We start from the raw sequence: 16,867 nt of genomic DNA, 5'->3' as shown, positions 1-16,867 counted from the left end.
TTTCTCCTTCAAACTCCCTTATGAGAATGGGCTGCTGGCTGAGTAGTTTGTGGTCTTCCTTTGATTATACCTGACATTTCCAAGGACTGGCATGGATATCAGTCTTTGAGCATATCATATGAATATCAGGTTTCTTTTTTGACAGTTGAATCTCCTAATATTCTCTGCAGATGCTGCATGAAGTGCCTGCAAGATGTGTTGAATATTTCATCCTTCTTTCATCGTGGTCATGCAGTACAAATTTGTTGTGATGATGTAACTGCCCCTTCAATCAGTTAACTCCAGAGGCACTTCAAACACCAGATCTAATCAATGGAGTCTCCCCATTACTTGGCCCTCGCAAAACAAAAACATACAGGCATGGAACAAACACAGTTTATCTCTGTATCCTTCAGGGCAAATAAAGTTGCTGATGTGAAATGAATGTAATCCTGTTTTTTCAGTGGAAAGGCAGCATGTGTTGCTCAAGAATTAAAGCAGAAGGCAGGGTAGACCTTATACGCTAACTGAATCACGTGGCAGCTGAAAAGTATGTCTGTGTGATAAAGGTGCTTGCTGAAGTCTCTATGAAGATTAGACCAAGTGTTTTTTTGAGTTAGTTTAGATATTAAATGATACGTTGTTGCTAAAAGTCTAATTCTAGTTTAAGATGTAGTGAAGCCTTGTATAAAGTAAGGCCTAGTAAATTTAGCAAAGCCTAGAAGTAGTAAGGCCCTGTGGTGCAGTTAAAATTACCTTATCAAAGGAATGCAAGGCTTGTAGTGCTATTGGTCAGTCTAAGGCCAGTTAAAGAAAAAGGAATTTGAGTGGTCGTACATTATCAGTGTCCTTCAGAAGCTATAAATTAGCTGGAATATTTGGAAACCATTCAGAAGGAAGATGCAGATCTGTAAAAAAGATTAATTAGCTGTTGCCTGGATCAGTGGGCCCATGGACCTCGAGGGGCCCATGAACTGCATTCCAGGGTCCTTCCCGGTACCCCTTGGACAGCGTTGTTTGGGGATGACTGACTTCACTGAACTTTGTGGAAAGAGATGCTTGCTGTGTATCAGGCATCAGAGGGACTTGCGATAAGTTGCTGATGCAAATTGCTTTTGTCTGTCATTGTTTGTCTTGTTACTACACATAGTTGTGTTTTTGTTAAGTCAATAAATCTTTCTTACCTTTCTACCCCCAATCACACTCTCAATCTAAACCCTCCACAGGTAGCTGGGACAAATCAGAGATACACAAGCTTTCACGAGCAAGAGCTCACTTCATTCAAGAGTTAAAGTTCTGATTTGAAAGGGGCAACTGTGTTATAGCACTATAACTCAGGATATTTCTTTAGAATATAGAAACAGTAGAAACTAAAACCAGCTTCTTGACAGAAACCAGAGTTAATCCTCTCTCTTGTATGGAAGACCTTGTTGGCCCAGGGAAATACAATTTACATCTTGCTGTGCCAGCACAGATGAATCTGACCTGTAGCATAAGCAGCTTTCCTAGCCCTGGAGGGTTTACAAAGCCAGTATATCTTAAATGAACTATTCATCATATGAGGCCTGGAAAGTAAGAAGAACAAAGATGTAGTAATAATCATGTTTCTTTAGAGGCAACCTTCTCTGAGCTTATAAGTAGACAGTATCTTAAAAATAATGGCTGTCCTAATGATTCTTTGTTTTCGTTTTGGACCTCAGCATCAATAGCATTATGTTTCTAAGTTCACAGGGAATAATTGCAGCCTTCAAAATCTTTACGGAGATAAGACAAAAGAACTAGTGTCAATCAGAGAAAGGTTATATAATTATATGAAAAACCTGAGGAAAACTCTCGTGTGGTATAATTTAGATCAGCGGGGCATGACAGATATATGGAGACTTGTAGACAGCTCTATTTTGTATTAGAAATGTAGATATGAAGATAATCAATGATTAATTTTTATTTCACCAGTAAAAGCGTGGTAAGTCACATGTAGTTGTAGGATGTTTCTTTCCATTTTTCTTAGTGGGATGATGATACTATAGGGATGTAATGAAACAAAAAGAACATAAGAATGGACATGTTAGATTAGACATGTGTGATCAGACATCAGACTAGCTGTGGCCAGTGCTAGCTGATTCAGGGGAAGGTACAGAAAACCCCTGAGTGGACAAGTTTGAACTAACTTGATCTCAAGGAAATCTCATCCCAATGTCCGTGGTATTTGACTTAGGTCCAGTGCATATCCTTTTATAGTATTTTCTTAAGTAATGTAATTTCAGGTTTCTTTAGCATCAATATTGTGGTGGGGCCCCTACCCCAGTACAGGGGGTGAAAGGGAACCAAGGAACAGCTGGCTGGCTCCAGCCCCTGGAGGAACTGATAGGGGCAGAGAAGCCTTTAATAAAATGCCTACCCACCCCAGGTGTGTCCAGCACAGTGTGGCCTGTGGGCAGAAATAGTGGGTCAGGTGACCCAGAGAGGAACATATAAACTCAGGGCCTGATACAAGGAGGAAGCCTGGTCTGGCATGCTGCAGGGAGTGGTGTCCTAGGGAGAGGCCTGATCAGTCATGGACAAAGGACTGCAGACTGCAGGGAAGATGGAAGCAAACCCCTGAACCACTGGGCAGTGGAACATATATATTTTGGCCGCATGTTGCAGTGTTGCCATGGTATAGTTTTGCTGTAGGGTTGGGGGAACCTTTGTGGGAGAGCAGAGACTCATATCTTTTCATCTGTGTTTCAATACCAGAGAACTGAGTTGTGGCTATAGGGACAGAGGAGGCCACTGAGAAGGGTGCCAAGGGCACCCTAGGCCTAGGCTGCTTTTGGCAGAAGGACTCTGGTGTCAAACAGCAAGGACTAGGAGGGTGCAAGCATGGAGTCTGCAGAGGGCAAGATGAGGGGCCCAGAGCACACAGGGGGCATGACAGGAGCTGGAGCCTGAGAACTTAGGGTCCTGATACAGTGGACCCAGCTACAGTAAAGAGAGAGCTAGGCCCGGGGGCTGCAACCCTGACAAGGGAATAAGGCCTGAAGCAACCTCCTGCCCTCTGGGGGCAGCCTCCCTGTCCAATCAGAACATTAAGGCACGGCAGAAGATATGACAGGGTGGGACCCTAAGAGGTCAGAGGGGGCGAGCAAGTTGGGATTAAGGTAGCCACTAGAAGGTGACTTGGCTGTCCCACTGCCAGGCCTTTTACAATATAAATATAAAACCTTTTAAAATTGTTAAATACTTGGGCTTGTGGTAATGGCAATAAAATGAATTACATAGGCTAATTATACATTATATAAATCTTGCTTTCTCTTTGTGAGCATGTATATATTGTATACATGCTTCAATTTATTTCCCCATTTATTTTGTATTGAAAGACAGTTTTAATGAAAGCATGTATTGATATATGTTCTGTATCATTATTCTGTACACATCTGTCATGACTACTTAGTCCTGTCCTCTCTAAACTATACATTTCCAATATTTACAGCCTTTTTTCAGATAGAAGTCTCTTTCAAGCTCTAATTTTTGGTATCTGTTTTTGGGACTGTCATATTTTTACTATATATTTTTTCGCGATTGCAGGATCAGAACTGAACCCAGTATTTCAGATTAAGGTCTTGTTTTATCTTGTAGCACCAAAGCAGTGGGAGGCGATTAGATTAGCCCAGGAGAGAGAGCGAGCATAATACAGCTAACTTGGCAGGTACCTTTATTGCGGTAGCATAACAAGGGTGTTGTGAGGGGGGCACTAACTTTGAGTGCTGACTTAGGGGACGCTGGCATTAACCCCTTTCCACTCAGGAGTCTTTTCAACAACAGTCCTGTGCAGCTTGGCCATAGGGAGCCACATAGACACAGTCTCATGCCCCATAATGTATCTGAGGGGAGAGGGGTGGGCAAGGTGAGTAAAATGCTCCCTCCTAGGCTTTGCCATGGGAGGTGTAGCTTTGTACTCAGAAGTGTATCTGGGGGGAAAGGAGGGAGCTAACAGGGACACCAGGACCATCTTGGAAGAGTCTGCACTGACCAGGCTGCTGCCCTATAATGTCTGTCCCTGAGCTACAGCAGCCAAGCTCATGCTGCTGCCCAAGCGCAGAGCAGGGGTAGGTGACATTCTCCATTCCCCCACTGCTCTCCAGTTGTCAGCACAATTCCCTCCACCCCACCTCTGCCTTGAGTGCTGAAATATCTTGCTACACCTCTGATCTATTGTTCCGAACAGGGATCCACAACTGGAAGTAAACGTGGCACCTGAGGAGGCACAAGTAAAAGCATTCAAAGAAACAGTACCATATATAGCAACTAATGAACAATACATTACAGGCCTAGTCTCCATGTCTCTGTTGGCATAATTACTTCCAGTATTTTCTGTTTTGTTTTGCAAAGTCATACAGTTTGCGCGACTCTTTTACTGCTGCTGAATAGAAGTTTTGACTGAATTGTCCATGATGTTGCCTTTATCCTTTTTCTGAGTGGCTGCAGATCAGTTAAGGCCCATCGTGCATCATAGTTGTTTAAATTTTATTCCTTTCCAGTGTGCATTATCTTGCATTTATGACCAGTTGAAACCCAGCTGGCAAGTTAGCTTTTTTGCTATTTTTAAAGTCAAGCAGAATATTTCATATTGGCTCATAGGCAGCAGAGAATACAAACAGTGCTTTTCTTTGTTGTCATGCTATTAAATAGGATCAGCTAAACATGTACATGAAATACCACCGCTTTGAAATGCCAAAGGCCTCTTCTTATAGTCTTACCTTTCTTGGAAGTAAGGATTATTATTCCTTTAAGCATCAGGTGTTTCTTTGTGAATACTGGGTCATATTTTGGGTTCTGATGCATGTGCTCATTGAGCTCCCATTTACTTTACTGGCAAGTCCAAATCCATTCAAATCCAAAATCAATTTATAGTTGCTTGAATTAAGTGGTATTATTTTTAAAAGCACTACAGAGAAATCTTACTTATTTATGCAGTTGTAATGTTGTACTGAACTTTCTTCCTAGTACTTATTGAGGGTCTGTTACATTTTCAGAGTAACATTTGAGAACTTTCAAATGTGTTATTTTTGCATCCTGGATTAACTTGCATTTCAGGAAATACCCAAGTACTGATGCTAATAATTCAAAACATAGCAACACATAAAAAAAAATCTTCATATTTTGAAGACAATAACTTCTGAAACCTAGGATTCTGCTCCACAGCCCCCTCTGAGAAAAAACTGAAAAGTTTGATCTGGTGCAAAAAAAAAAAAAAAAAAGATTAAAAAAATCCAGTGGGGTCTATGCAATGGCCCATCTGGCTTCTATTGCAAGATGTGATACCTATGGCTGTTTGCAGATATTAAAAAAACCCAAAACAAACTGGCACTTTACCTGAAGCTCAGTGTGTTCCTGCGCAGAGCCCAGTGCATGCCCAGAAGAAGCAGCAAGTTAGCTGGACCCAGCTCGCCTAGTGTCAGTATAGATTGAGTGCTCTAGTGGGGCTTTTTTGGCACTTTTACCTAATAGCTGATTGACTCTGCTTTTGATATAAGCACCAAAAAACTCTGTGCCCGATCTATACAGACTTTGCAGAGCTGGGTCAAAGTAACGTGCTAATTCTTCTAAAAGCAAGTTTGGCTTTTGTTGTTGGGTTTTTTTTAAATATCTGCAAACAGCCTTTATGACCTTGGTACCATAGGAAGAAGAAATCTGACAATTTCACAGTCCTACTTGTTGTTCCTGGCAGGGAAGGGTGGCATTTTAGAGACTACAAGGTTCAGAGAGGCCCAAACTTTCATAAGCAGCAACCTACTTCATTCAATGCATTTGAAAGCATATGCTTCTTTGGATCAGTTAATCCCTACAATGACACCTTGCCCTGCTTTCTGCCTGACTTCAGACTAATGTAGCTAACTACCTTTCCACTTGTTGCTCCTTTTGGCAAAAATTTCTGTAAAGGACTGACTTGCTAAAGAAGTATCCTTGGGTGGTTATGCCAGCTCTGTGCCTGTCAGGGTTTGGCCAGGCTATAAACAGCTGGGCCTGCAGATAGGCCCTGAGGACCAATTACTGGGGTCAGCAGTGTGGGAGTACAGATTCCCCGAGTGCCAAGCTGGGGGCTGAGACCATGGGAACCAAGTTCTAGGAGGACTTAGGGGAAATCCAAGAGATGTAATCCAGAAGTGGGCCAAGATCAGAAATCAGGGGTCAGAGAGCCAGGGAAGATTTGAAGTCAGGGTCAGGAAAAGTCAAAGCTGAGTCAGGAATCGGGAGAACTGGAAGGAGTGGTGAGCACAAGAAGGCTTGCCAGAACAGACTGAGGCTCAGCTGCCCTTACAAGGGTAAGGGGCAATGCGGCACCCAATCCAGTTGCTTGTCTCCACAGAAAACTAGGGCACTCTTGTTAGCCAGGGATCAGGAGAAGGTGTGATAGCTCAAGTGCTCTGGGCCTGATTGCTCAGAGACCATGACAGTACCTCCCTTTCCTCCCATCCCTCTGTGATTGGTATTTTGGGAATGAGGGACTATGGGGCACAATGCATGGCTTTCAACGACATTTCTACAGCTCATGTAATGTACAATAGATGGCTTAGATTTAATGTTCTACTTGTTCTTTCACCTGCACCGAATGCCAGTGCTGAAGAGCTGAGAATCTGGCCCATTCTCTACAGCAGGGCACGGGCAGCCTCTGTGCGTGGCACATGGCAGATCAGGGAGGGAACAGGCAGTATAGTGGAAGATAGGGCAGAAAGCAGCAAGCAGAGCAGCAGATTGCATGGGGAGGGGTTTGGAGCGGCACTTGGGGAGGGTGTGGGCTAAGTTGTGGCACGTCTGCCAGAAAGGTTGGCCCCCACTGCTTTCTTGTATGCAGGCTAAAACTTTGAACCTCTTACTCACGCACTCTTTTCCAATGAAAGCAGTCAGAATAAGCATGTGATTTATTGCTTGAGTAAGGGATCACAATAGCATAATGATTTTTTATAAACTGTTCTCAGTCTGTCTAAAGCATTAATAAATCTTATTTATATTGTCCAATGAAATTTTCTTTGTTATGTGAACCATACTTACAGTATGTTCAGTGTATGTTTTAATCATCTCATTTTCATATACAACCTTCTCTATTTTCATACATATGGTAAAGAGTCTGTTTGACTAACTGTGCTCCTGACAAAACAGTTTTTTCTAGATTCTTCTTTAAAATAAATCACCTTCTTTGTGTGGTTGTGCATAAGAATTTAAATCTGAGTTCTTTTACCATAGAAGTAAAGATGATTTTAGGCTGTGCATGGACTAGCTCAAAGAAATTCAAGTTTTCTTTGTGAATTAATTAATCTATCCATTTCATCCTCCCTGCAGCAACAGTTGATCTTTTCCACAAAACCTAGTTTGTACCTTGGATCCACAAAAAATTAAATTGATTTTGGGAGAGAAAAAAGAAATCACTCCTCTTTATTCTAATTCCTCCCAAATGCTCAGTTTAATTTTCACCCAAGGGCAAACCATTTTTATTTCATTTAACTTGTCTTTTCTAATAAATGGACATGTTAACAATGTCCACTAATGTAGATGATCATTTTTCTATTTTAATCTGAGTGGTTTCTTGGCAATTCACAATTCAATCAGAAATAAATTTTAAATAGGTCATGTAGAAAGCTGGCAGTTTTGATTTCCTTGTGTTTAAAAAAAGTTTCTGTTTTCAGAGATATTTGTTGGAGCACAAACACTGTTGGAGTCAGGGCAAAACATTCATTTTTAACAAGCTTGTTCTTCCAGCTAAGAATAATGGTAAGAAGCAGCCTTTTTTCAAATTGTTTTTCAAACATCTTAATAATAACAATTTTCACTTTTTCTCAACTAAGAATCTCAACATGTTTTTAGAAAGGTGGGTGTAACAAATTGGCAGGACTTGTATGCACAATCTCCCATTGTTTGCAGGTGTGTTCCAGTCCCTGCTCTAAAGACTAGTATACATTTTTTACCATTGTATAAAACACAAAAACAGTTTTTGGAGCAGGTCTTCTCTTACAGCTGTCTTCTTTCACAGATGAATAATCTAATCACTAGGTACAGAATCAGGCTCAGTCTTGCTTTCCCTTTCTGAAAATGGTTCAAATGAACCATTATCCCATGCAAAACAGATTACCTTCAATAGGAGGTGTTCAAGGTGTCTTACTGCCTACACCAGGGGTAGGCACTTATTTCAGTTGGAGGGCCACTTAATGAGCTTTGGTGACCTGTTGAGGGCTACATCCTCTCCTCCCCTTCCCCCTTTCTCTCTCTCTTTCTGTCTGTCTGTCTTCCCCTCCCTTCCTCTAGAACCTGGCCTGAGCTGTAGTTCACTAGGAGCCCTGACGGCTCTGGCCCAGATGGGGACTTCTGCTGCAGCAGGCAGGCAGTGGGGCACAGCAGCAGGTTCTGGAGCCCTGACGCAGAACCTGCCGGTGGTCTCCGCAGCTGACAGTGCTGCCCACCCAGCATGGCAGAAGCTCCTTCCTGGCTCCTCAGCTGAGGCCATGGCAGGTTCTTGGCTGGGGCTCTGGGCAGGAACTTCCACCACACTGGCAAGGCAGTGGTGTCAGCTGTGGACTGGCAAGTTTTGCAGTGGGGCTCCTGAGCCTGCCAGTGATATCCTCAGCTGATGCCATCACCCACCTGCTATGGTAGAAGCATCTGCCCAGGTCCACAGCAGATGCTGTTGAATCAAGAGCTGATGCTGCTTGGTGGAAACAGTCCCACCTGCCTGGCACCACATGGCTGGCCACCCATGGGCCAGATCCAATGAGTTGGTGGCTACCTGTCTGCTGACTGGATCAAATGTGTTCGTGGGCCAAATCTGGCCTGCGGACCATATTTTGCCCACCTCTGGCTTACACCCTAGAAAAGCCTGTAGCCTGGTGGTCAGGGCAGAGGAGTGTACACAACTTACTTACCCCAAAAAGGGAAAATGTATTCTAGCCATTGTCTGCTCATATAAAAGGAGGACTTAGTATCTGTTCTTTCTCCAACAGCAACAAAAGTGGGGAGAGAGGGGAACAAGGAAACAAGAAGTACCACTGTATTTTGTGTGGAGCCTGGCCTGCAACTCTGAGAAGGTCTGTCAGATTGATCCCTTCTGGTGAGATAGAGGGTTGGATCCATCTTTTGTAGATACTGAGGTATGAGGCAGGAACCAAGCTGCTCAGCACTGTCAAAACAGATCCTTCTATGTAGGCCTAAAAATAAAACATTTAAATGCCTCAGGAATTAAAGGGTTAAACATTGAAATGCCTCTGTGTTAGGCAGCTGCTGACTGGGTTTTTGAGTATTGTGCTTTAGCATTTAGACATTTAAATCATGCCTAAGACCTACCTGTAAACTCTTTTAGTCCCTTTTTAGATCTAACTTTAAGTAACTTGATTGAGAAGACACAAAAATAATAATAATTGGGTACAGAACCTGCTTCTCCTAACTTCTTTCTTTCCTCTCTAACAGTCTAACTACTAGCTTTATGATTAGAAGTAGAGGCATAATTGTCAGTGTATTAGACTTCTAGCACAAATTCATTTAAAGGAGCCATGGAATCTGAGCCCTAGTCCCAACAATCACACCTCCTGCCATGGCACGTTACAATGGCAGGAAGCACAATTTTGGGATCAAGAATCAGGTGCCCATTTTGCTCTTTCCACTTGCCAGGTAAAGGAGGGTATCTGTTGCTTGATATAACTTGGTAGGGTCCCAGAGCCAGGGTTTAAATCTGTTGATGGTTGGTCCCAGGGCTGGGAACACACCAGGGCACATTGTAAACCCTATTGTGGTCCCAGGGTTGGGACTGACAATCAGCTTATTGTTGGCCCCAGCCTGCAGAAACCGTGGACTTAACTACATGTTCACTTTAAGATGCTGTACAAACCAGTCATAAAAGTGTTCTATGTTATATGTGGAGCATTTTTTGTGACTGCTTTGCCATTTGATGGTGCATTCAAAGTGCCTCAACAGGTTCTTCTTATGTTATCTTTACTGCATTCTAGGGATTTCTTGATGGGACAAAGTTTCCTGAGGTCTTGGAACATGCCAGTGTTCATAGATTTCATAGATTTCATAGACATTAGGGCTGGAAGGGATCTTGGAAGATCATTGAGTCCAGCCCCCCTGCCCGAGGGGCAGGAAGTCAGCTGGGGTCATAGGATCCCAGCGAGATAAGCATCCAATTTACTCTTGAAGGTGTTCAAAGTAGGTGCTTGAACCACCTCCGATGACAGGCCATTCCAGACCTTGGGGGCTTGGACAGTAAAGAAAATTTTCCTTATGTCCAGCCTGAAATAGTCTTGCAGGAGTTTATAACTGTTTGAACTTGTTGTTCCTTGGGGCGCTCTGGTGAACAAACATTCCCCCAGAAACTGGTGGACACCTCTGATAAACTTATAGGTAGGCATCAGATCGCCCCTGAGCCTGCACTCCAACCGTCCATTCTCGTCTCCGTGTCGACTTGATGGCTTGGTCACATGCAGAGAATGGATGATGGCCATATGCCCAAGGATTTTCTGTATGGAGAACTCTTTACAGGAAAAAGCCCATGGAACCATCCTTATCTCCATTTCAAATATGTTTGCAAGAGAGAGATGAATGTAATGAACATTGAGCCAAACAACTGGGAAAAGATTACTGAGGATCAAAGTTCTTGGAAGCAATCTGTTATGTATGGAATGACAGCTTTTGAAGAAAGAAGAGGCCAACATGCAGAGCAAAGAAAAAAAAAAACCTCAGGAAAAACACCACACCACATTCAGAATTGTTTTATATTAATTTCGCAAGTGATGTGTGGAAGTGACTGTCGTTCAAGGAATGGGCTCATTGCTACAATTGCAGATGTTCAATGGGTTGATGCCTCAGTGCATTTTTATTGTTTTGTAAGACAGACAGATGCCTATAGAGTGGGTGCACTTGTAGCACTCTTGCCATTTATACCATGATTAACACATGAATTGTAGCATAAATGTAACATGTAGAGGGGTCCTAAGTTTTCTAACTCAGCTAGAATCATAGACTGGGAATTCCACTTCCCCCCTTACCCAGAGAACATGAGGTGGAAGAGAATAACTACTCCTACAGTGTCCCAGGTATACTTTTGTTGCAGAAATGGCTTTTCCCTTTGTGGAATACCAACAGCTTTTATTTTACCCCACCAAAGTACTTGCTTTTTTCTTCAGTTCTGTATCCAGCTCCACACATTCCTACTGAGCTTTACGTGTTAGGCTTCATTTAGCAAACCAAGAGAAAGTGAGTTCTACAATACAGCAGTGCAGGCTATCATAATTTAAGGCAAACTGTAGTATTTCTGCTAATTGCCTCCTAGACTTTGGAAGAGAGAATATGCAGAGCCCAGCCAACTTCCCAACACATGAGCAGCACAGAAACCTTTGTTCCTTATCAGTTCAGTGCATCCTTATGTTAGAATGGCATCAATTTTTGCCTTTTAAAATTCTGGCTTATCGATATTCTTTCAAAATGTCAAACACTCCAGGCAAAGACATACACAGTAGGATTAGAGACATACAGCAAAATATCATCTGCCTATAAGGGTATTGGATAACTTCATTCTTCTCATGATCCCTTTTAGAATGGGAGGAGATCACACTTCTGCCACTGGCTTCATTCCTGCTGGACTTGATAGAGATGAGAAAGAATCTGTATCTTACTCTACTTTGTAATTTTTTCAAAATCAGAATTAAAACCACTCAAACTTTCTTGTGGTACTGGTGATTCACTATATCAAATCCACTTAATACATTCAAGCAAAATCTTGTATGCTTTGATATGCCAAATATATTGCAGCAATCCATTCCTGCAAGGATTCAGAGCCACCTTTACTGATTTAATAATAATAAAAAAAAGATCATAATTATATCTTTTCTGCATGTTGGAAAGACCACTTCTAAAACTTGCTTCCTGTTGATGTGACCCATGCCTTCCACTTATAGTTCTACTTTGTCTTTGCTTATACTTACCCCTTTTTAGACTCCCCACCTTTTTTTATATTTTTGTGAATTATGTATGATCTGTCACTCATACTGACCAGGCTGGGCGCTATACTCTTACTGATCAGTGATGCAGTTCCATTGGCCATGTGCTGTAGAGGGTTTTTGTTTTTGTTTTTAACATTCGGCCTACAGCTTCTATATGAAAAGGGGAAACAATGCTTATAGGCAGGCAGGATATTGGAAAGACAGGAATACTGTTGTGTTGGTACTCACTGCATGCAACTGCAGAGAGGATAAAAGGACATTTTCCATCATCCAAAGGGTTATACTTTCTCTGCAGTATCTCAACTTTTTGATTTGCCAATTTTTTACTATTTCTTAGTCAACAAGATCTCCACCGATATTATTCACTTTAAGCAGAAAAGTTGGCCCTTCCATTTACTCTCCACCTCTGTGTGAACTCATAGATTAATTTTTATCACATTAGGACTTTTTCTGAGTTACTGCTGTTCCTTTGTTTCCATCAAAGTCAGCTCCTCTTTTCGTAGTTCTACCTCATCTTTTTCTAATTCCATACAGGCTAAAAGCAATAAAAAAGCAAATTCTAGTGCTTGCCATGGTGCTGTTGTTAGTGAATAATCTATCATAAAATGGCCAGATAAACTGACAGCTGTCTAACATTGACCAATTACTTCATCATTAGAAAGAGCTCTCTGCAGGAATAGGAATTATATGAGTCATAGTGGAACTTGGAATTATTATTCTTTTACATTCGGAGGTGCTTTGTCTCCTCAGCACCCACCACGTATAGCATGCGAGTTGGCTGTAATATGTAATTTTAATGTCCTTTCTCATCTAAGTGCTGCTTTTTCACAGGGTCACTTTATAATTCCATTTTCTTAAGCAATGCAGAACTATTTTAAGAGGCCAAACTATCCTTTTTCTGGCTTACAGAGGCAAAACCTGGGCATTATGAGGATGTGGGTATGGTGGGGAACCTGGCAGGACTCCATAGCAGTTCTTGTCCCCCAAATTCCAAGTGTATCAAGTTTTCTTGGCTCATGAGTGAACAGTGAACTTGAAGCTTTTGGTTCTCTTCCTAATGTGTGCTCCCAGCATGCAGAATTACTGAGTAGAGCCATTTTGGGTGCTTTATTTATGTGCCCAATTATATGTAGGCTACAGAATATTTAAAAAAGAATCTGTGTTCCATTTTGGTTGGCAATTCAATACGTCATTTTTAATCACAGAAAATATGTTTGTATAGATATTCACACATACTAAAGTCCTGAATAGTTGCACTAAAAAGACCCTCTCCTGTGGCTTTGAAGTGTTCTTGTTTCATTTATACATTTTTCTAGGAAAAGTGACAATGCTAAAGGTGATTAAAATAATTCAGTTCTGTTATTTTAAAGAGATAGGCCATGCTGGGTTGTGAACTTGGAAGATTAAATAACTCTGGGACAACTTTTGTTTGTGAGGACTGAGATTCTGAAAATCGAAACAAAAATCAGTTTTCAACCTTTTTCACCTGGATTAACTGTCTGAATACTATGATTGCTACTCAAAACCTCACATAAATATTCTAAATAGGTATAAGTACCTGCACTTGCTGACCAAGTTAAAAAAATTCTCTTTTGATTCCCTTGGCTTGAAGGATTTTTTACTTTAAACATTTTTACAGTGCTTGCAATCAGGACTTTTGGAGTAGAAGAATCAGCAGCAGCAGGAGGACTCAACAGCATTAGAGCCATTGTGTTTGAGGTTTCTGTTCAAGTGAGATAGAAAGGTTCCTTGCATAAGCTTGCATTTCTATTCTCTTTGGTAAAACCTTTGCCTTTCATTTTTTCTTTTCATGCCCATGAGTTTTTTTCATTTGCTCCCCAATATGAATCCACTTGACCACCCCATTACAGAAAAGAAATGAAACCTTTAAAGGATATTGAACACAGAGGTTTCACTGTGGATCAGTAAAAAGTCATTTGTCAAAAGTGTTTCTGTAATTGTGATACACTGGGAAAACGCATATGTTCACAGTGTCTTTCAAACTCACATTTCCATTTCTATCCTGGCCTATTGTATCATATCACACTGAGTTTTAAATTAAACATGTAGGAGAAGCGATTTGTTCAAGAGTTGTTCAGAGTTTTTTATTACTTTGGCTGGGTTCCTGGTTTATCTAGGTGTGTTTCTGTCCTTATGGAAAAAATATGAAAAGAGTCAAGAGGTTTTATGAGGTGCTATGGAAGTCCTTGCTCCAAATGCATTGGAAAACCCACGTGCGTCTTCCACTGATTTTAGTAAGCACTAGATCAAGTCTTTGGATAAATTGAGTAAAATGTTTATATATCCGGAAGGCAATCAACAGTTAAGCATATGACTTTTTTTTACTTAATATAATGTAATTATTTCACTAATATAATGTTTTAAAAATAGTCTGAAGGGATTTGAATTGTTTGAATGTTTACTTTTGTTAGAACAATGAAAAGAAAGCAACAGAATGGCAAATATTGATTATGTGCATTAATCGGGGCTAGAGAAGATCCTATCGATTCATTACTAGAAAAGTTAGTTTGTTATCTGCTGGCATCCCAGCCTGCTTTGTGGCCTCCTTTATCCCTTTCTCTCAGGGAGGTGCACTACCACTTGCCCCTTGCTGGCTGAGCCCCCAGCAGGCCCTGCCCTTGGGCTGTTCCAGAGCTGAGCAAGCACAGCTCCTCTCCTTGGCCCTGCCTCGAGACATCTGTCAGCCACAGGCACACAGGTAGGGAAAGTGTCCCCTACATGAGCACTGGGACCTGGGCAACTGGGTCCCCTGGGCTGTGCCCCTGTATCCCTAATACCCCATCATGAAGCATCCCATGACATACACACAGACCCCAGCACTGAAGCTAGGAAAACCCCCGCACTTAGGCACAGCTCTTCAGCCCCTGACACTGGCACCTGCACACCCAGTCAGGGACCCCTATGCCACTATATTCAGGTACAGCCCCACAGAGCCCCAACCCTGGCACTAAGACACCATATCTCAGAAGTCAGAGCCGGGCATGCTGCAACCTGGACACTTGCCATTATACTTCATTTTATCAGCAAAAGTTGCAACTTTATACAAAGGCTCTGTGTCTTCCCTGTCAAACTGCAGAAACACTGCCCATGTGAGGGAGGATAGTGAGCAGAGAATGTGATGCTGGCACAAGGACAGGGGGCTGCACAGTTGCAGAGTGCATAAGGGATATCTGTAGGAGGCATCAAAGAACCAAGGAGGAGATGCTGCAGGCTTTGGTTGCTGCCTTTGAGCGCTGGGCAGGCACAGCTGATTTCTGGTGTCACAAGCAATGGGAGTGGGATGAGAAGAGACTTCAGATGTGGAAGGGGGATATCCTTAGGCTGGGGGATGCCTACACTCAGGCTGCTAGGGTGAAGAAAGGGGGGCTCAAGAAGTCCACTTACCTTTTTAAAGAGGTAACCCATGCCTTGGTGGACCTGGCAGAGTCCCTGTGCCAGGAAAAGGAGTTCATGAACAGGATGCTGGATTGCTTTGCAGCTACCTGTGACAACGCTGACTAGTGCCACGTGAGGTGGGCCCCATGTGTGGCCAAGGGTCACAGGATTGGGGTCCCTGTAGCAGAAGACTGGGAACTCGGGGCAAGGTGCAAGGGGGCAGGGGTCTCATGAGGGAGTGCTGGGGGTCCCTTGCTATGCCGATGCCTCCTGTTCTGCAGCTGCCTCCCCTTCTCGGCAACCCTCTCAGGTGGACAGTGGGTCTGGGATCACCCACGTGTCCAGGTCCTATATAGAGAAGTCTCTGGTCTTCACTTTGAAGTCTGGGAATTAATGTTCCAGGTCTAAAGCCCCCCTCTGCTATGCCTCTCCTCAAGGTTTCTGTGTTGAGTTCTGCCCCTGTGGCATTCCCTCTGACCTCCACCCTCTCCCTGTTCCCCATCCTATCCGCTCCTCCAGGTTATTTTGTCCCTTTCACAAATCTCTCCCACGCCTGCTCCTATCCCTTCCCCGCTCCAAAGATGTTTGGGCTTGCATCACTGGGCAGAGGGACCAAGTTCTGACATGCTCCATCTTCAACAGGTTTTCTTTATTAAAAGGAAGAAAAGCTTAGCAACTGCAACATTGTAAACTGAGGCATGTGTCTTTCTTGAGTCACATTCCCCTGCATCCCAGTGTCTGCCTCTCAGAGGAGTGGGAGGGGATGGAAATAGTGTCCTAGTAGATAGGGTTGTGAGTGGTGGTGCTGGTACATGGGGCTGGTGCTCCCAACATCAGTGCAGGGCTTACTATCCCCAGCCTCCCTGTGCCCTGCTCAGTGCACCCTGCGTGGTCTGTGAGTTATGTCTCCTGTGCCCAGGCTTTATGGAAGACCTCTCTGGTCTCACAGATGTTTGGGGGGAGCTAGGCTGCCTGTGCAACAGAGGTGGGGAGTTCCCTGTGTGGTGCATGTAGCAGGGAAGCCAGGGTGCATGCAGTGGGGGAGTGGGTTGGGTTACTCATCCTGGGTTCATGGCAAGGGAAGGGGTTGGGCTGTATTCATCAGCAGAGAATGGAGTTGCCACTTGGTGTGAGGCTGTACACATGTAAGGGGGAGCAAATCAGGGGGTGTTTCCTGTGTGTCTGTTGCCCTGCACAGCATGTGGCCCCCAGGTGCTGAGAAATTGGACAGTCCTGCTCTAATGGATACATCTATACAATTCATTGAAATGGGGACCTCACTGAGAGTTTTGCTCCATTAAAGATAACAGCATTTGTCTGTAAAACAGATGCCTATTTGTACAGGGCATCCAAACTTCTTTGACTTTATTTGCTCCCAAACAATTTTATAGGCTGTGGAGTGCCTGTAAGATGTATTACGCTGATAAAACAGCTTTACAATTCATCCCATTCATTTTGTTCAAATCTTTTCTTTCCCAGATTGAGTGCAAATGAAATCATAGCTCCCTAATCTGATTTTCACCACT

This window comes from Crocodylus siamensis, chromosome 4, assembly GCF_052110815.1.
Source record: "Crocodylus siamensis isolate JL-2025a chromosome 4, ASM5211081v1, whole genome shotgun sequence".
Classification (NCBI taxonomy): Eukaryota; Metazoa; Chordata; order Crocodylia; family Crocodylidae; genus Crocodylus; species Crocodylus siamensis.
This window is presented reverse-complemented; position numbering follows the sequence as displayed.